Raw genomic sequence first — 4,872 nt, 5'->3', positions numbered from 1 at the left:
GTGTTCAGTTTAATGCAATTTTATCCAAGTGCAGATATATGTGGCCATTATCAATGTCAAGCCACAGAACAGTGCTATCACACTCACCATTATTTTTTAATTTTTGATTTGTTCGAATAAATGTACACTTTAGCCACAGTTTGTTTAATTATGGTTTCATGTTCCAAACTCAGGTACAATTAAGTAAAATATAGTTATTGTTTCAGTTTCAACTCAAGTAAACTTAAACTCTAATTACATAAATAAGAAAAACACTAAATGTAGCTAATTACTAGTCTTTAACACTACACTTTTTTAAAGATACATATTTATGACCTAAAATTTAAAAGAAAAATTTCTTAAAAACGTCAGGAAGTAGCTCTTGGTTTCCCAAGGACGTTGGTGGAATACCTCTTTCAACCACGATTTGTTGGTAGCTATGAAAACTCCAATGGGCTTTGGGCGAAAAGTCATACAATTACATTTCCAGCTTTTGATCATCTCTTTAATGAGAGACCTGAATAGCCATGTCTTAATCTGAAATGTATTCCATTGCCTTACTCTTTCTGATCACCTTTACCACATTGTGTAGCCGTCCCAGAGTCCTCAGACTCCCCACCCTCACCTCAAAGCAAGCAGAAATGAAAGATAAATGAAATGAAGAAACACCACGATGCTGCTGGTCTGTGTGAAAACACTATTATTACCTTTTTCTAATCAGACGGAGTAATTTTCTTGCTCTCCACCTGACTAATTTTCTTCAATCTTCCCTCTCCCATCAGCTGTCTAACTGCTACTTATTTACAGATTGATTTGCATAAAATGGTCCCAGAGCAATGATCACTCACAGGATCAAATTCCTCTGCTCTTTTATATAAGCGTTTTTTTTTTTTCTGATGATACACCTGCTTTTTTTTTTTTTTTTTTTTTTTTTTTTGTAGTTAGCTATTTAATGAGGTTCTTAAGACATTTAGAACACCAATTTGTGAGGATAAATTCCATTCATCAGGGCAAAAACAGATCGCAGGTAGCCCTGGAGCTGAGGAACAGCTTTGACTTTTGGTAGAATTTGTGAGTCCACAGCTTTCTGATCAATCTTGCGCTGCTCTGTAATCTCGTATTTCTCTTTCTCTGTGTGGAAGATCTCACCTTCCTGGTGTCTGGGCTTCCGCAACTTCTTCTTCTTGAAGTAAGCATCAGTAAGATGTTTTGGGATTTTGACATTGCTGATATTGATTTTGGTTGAGGTGGCAATGACAAATTTCTGGTGTGTTCTTCGTAGAGGAACTCGATTGAGGACCAGAGGTCCAGTCACAAGTAACAAGCCACTAGCCAGCTGCTTCAAGAAAACCACCCTCTTGACCCTGTGGCGTCCAGTGAGGATGATCAGAATGGTCCCGGGGGTAATGCTGGCTCGCAGTTTTCTCACGTGCTGACTGAAGGGTTTTTTGCCGTGGCTCAACAGCTTTCGAGGCACATCTTCAGTAGGATAATATCTAGGCATTTTGCGAAGTTTAACCACCCGAGTACCGCCGTTCTTGTCACCACCAACTGGTTTTGTAAGAGTTGCAAGAACTTCTCCTTCTTTTTCTTTTCAACCTTGGATTTAGCGGCTGAGTACTTCCTCTTGTACATGGCCTTTCTGGAATACATGGCAGATCCGGAATACCTGCCAATTCCTCTGACAAGGACAGGGTTGCGGCTGCAATGGGGCTTCCCCTTCTCGGGCTTCTTGGCCTTGAGGTGACCCTTTTTCACCTCGCCACCAGCATCAGCCTTCTTGGCTTCGGGTTTCTTCTCTTTAGTATCTGGCTTCTCAACTTTTTCACCCGCCATCTTGCAAGATGGGAAAGAGCACACCTGCTTTTTAAACAAAGACTTCACCTGAAAATAAAACTCAAATCTCAGAATCCAGCCTACATAGGCCATAGCTTTTAAAATTAACTTTTAAACCATGGTTTTATACTGATACAAATATCTTCACATTCCAGAATATTTTTGTCTTTTAGATCATGTCTATACAACAGGAAAATTTATATTGAGCTGATTAGTTCAAAGAACACAGTTGCTGCTTGTTGTCAAAGTAGAGTCACCAGGTCACCAGAGTTTGCTGTCTACATCCCTGACTCCTGTGCCCCAAAGAATGAAGTAGTAAGTGACACTGGGAGTAATAGAGAACAGCAATAATGAAAGGCCCATGGTCTAACAAGACTGGCCTTTTCTACCACTGATTGTTTATGTGACTTTTTCAAAGACAAAGACCGTTTACAGTTAGATTTCAATTCTGCCAAATGATTATTACCCTGATAGCTTAATTGTCAGTTGGTTTTAACCCTAAGTTATAGCCAACAGAGGGTTATGGAACACTCTAATGCAAATGAGTATACCTCCCATATTTGTGTTACCTCCCACAGTAGCACAAGCAATGGGTGTTTTTCCTGGTGAGAGACAGATAATTGGGGGTTGGCAGAGATTCCCAAGCCAGCTCCAGCTCCAAACTGCAGTTTTCAACAAAATTATGGAAGACCATTGTTTTGATTTGGCCTTTATACACTCGGCCCTAGTAAACTAGATCAAACTAAAATGAAGTCACTCATGCTACATGCCAGATAATAAAACTAAGGAAACACATAGATCCCCCAACAGACCAATTTTTTCTGAAAACAGAACATTTCAGTCTACTTGAAATGTGTGGTAAGCAAGCTGCCTCTGTTTTAACCCTTACAAAAAAAAAAAAAAAAAACATAAACTAAGTAACCTGAGGTGAACCAATCAGCTTTTTTTCTATTGTTCTGTTTTCTTGTTCCTTCCTTACAAAACCCACCATTTTGCCATTGTCCATTGGGATTCCTTATTGTATTTTGCAGCATGGAGGCTACTCTGAGTCATGAATCACAAATAAAAGCCAATTAAATCTATAACTAAATTTATTGTAATTTCATCTTTTGACAACAGGAATGACATTTTAGCAATAGCATGCTTGAAATGTGCTAGCTCATCAACATTTCTCGAGTATTTGCCATGATTTTTTTTTATTGGTTCTACCTGGTTCTCAGAAAGCTTGAAGCTAAAGGAAAGTAGTTTTAATAGAGCTCTTTCTTTAATTATTGATTTGTTGCAAAAATGTTAGTTTAACGTTTTAAAATAAATAAGTTGTACATTATTTTTGTTTTCTTAAGAACAAACAAGTTACCTTTCTAACATCAGAGTCACAAGATTTCCTTTGAAAGTGATGTAGTGTCAGGACCCTAGTGTCCTGAGTCTTTACGGATTCACCGACCCACAGGGCCAGACTTCACCTAGAGAAGCTTAATGGTCCAGCAGTGCTGTGTGAATATCACAAGTTGCCTGGGCAACAGTGCGGGGGGGGCGGGGGAGAACACTAAACATGATATTATTTAACATCACCATACCTGCTATTCAGGATGTTTACAACAGACGTGGGACTTCCCCACATCCAGGCACTCCATGGCCCAGTCAAGTTGACATATAAAATTAACCCTCACAATATTATTACAACATATGCATGAGATACTCACCACTAGAAACATCTGCATTCCCTGCAGTCTATTTTGTAAACTTCATATTGAGTGACAGTAAACCTGTGTTGACAGAGAGGCCAGCAGAGAATTTGCATGAATATTTTACCTGTTTGTGATATATAGCATCACATTCCTTGGGAAAATATTGTTTGGCATAATCTGTGGTGCTACCTTCTTTCAGATTAATTGTTCTGACCTTGGTCTACAAGCATAAATGGAAACGCATTTTAGATAATGTTAGCTCCTGTCATAATTATATTCTGTGCACATTCAGGTGGAGAGGAATTAAGGAGCATCTGTGTTTGCCAGCGGGAACAAGAAACCTTGAACCAAAACCAAATGCATAAATTTAATCTTAGGTAGGATACTAGCTAGCAGATGAACACTGAGCAGGGACAGGGACAAGCAAATCTTTGCCTGAACCAAAACCACACCATCCAGAGAATAACATGAATGATAAATTACCATAATCTTGTGCCTATAAAATGAATCTTTTGAATGGGCTTGAAAAAAGCCTTTGTTTGATTACATCTATTAGATACTAGATATGACAAACATCTTTTAATATATCTTAAAATCTGCTGCATGCTTGCCAGTGTTAAAAAAAACAAAAACTGTCAAATGACTGTGTATTGGGAGTACTCCGAATCACACTGCATTCATCAAAAGCAATGCTATTTGGGGGAACATACAAAAGTTATGGCAATATGGTGATTGATAATAAGTAGGGTCCTAAAAGTAACTTTGTAATTAATAAACATTTGGTTTACAAATTTTTACCTGACTTGCCAGATATGAGAAATTAATATCTGTGTCTGATTTTAAAATTGTGCATGCCCGCTAACATAAAATGTGTCTCAAAATAATAAAAATTGGAAAGGGGGTAAGCACATTTCCACTTCAAAGAAGGAAATGAATGACTGTGGGTTGAGAGAAGGAGAGAGAAAGAAAAGAAGAGAACGGTTTGTGTTCAAGATCTGGAAGAAAAAACAAACCACCTGTAGCAGTCTGGCTTTGTCCTTGCAGGGCACATCTAGAAACAGAAGGCAAATCAAAATCATTTTTTGGAAACTAAAACAGAGAGCTTATTTTTTTTTAATTTTACTCTGAAATCTGAAGTAGGCATAACATCTGTAGAAAGATTTTTCTTTGCAACAGATGAAAGCAAAAGGAAGAATCAAGGTGAATTTTGTGTGGACTTAAAATTAAATGTGCAAGAAAAATAAAATGTATAAGTGAGAATAAAAGTCAATGTTTTGCTAAGTCCTTATTGGTAATATTTGATTCAGTGAGCAAATATGCCATCATTGTACATTCTTCCTTAAAGTGTACTTTACATTGAATCCTTCTA

At 37.7% G+C, this 4,872-nt stretch overlaps 1 pseudogene across 1 annotated transcript; it reads right to left on the bottom strand.

The window, feature by feature from the left end:
• Positions 1-888: 888 nt before the first annotated feature.
• LOC104662039 lies at positions 889-1,820 on the bottom strand (annotated as a pseudogene). The gene has a single exon (XR_747922.2). The product of XR_747922.2 is annotated as a 60S ribosomal protein L6 pseudogene (transcript).
• Positions 1,821-4,872: the final 3,052 nt, after the last annotated feature.

Source organism: Rhinopithecus roxellana, chromosome 1 (assembly GCF_007565055.1).
Source record: "Rhinopithecus roxellana isolate Shanxi Qingling chromosome 1, ASM756505v1, whole genome shotgun sequence".
Lineage (NCBI taxonomy): Eukaryota > Metazoa > Chordata > Mammalia > Primates > Cercopithecidae > Rhinopithecus > Rhinopithecus roxellana.
The sequence above is the reverse complement of the archived record's forward strand: the minus strand, read 5'-3'. Positions and strand labels throughout refer to the sequence as shown.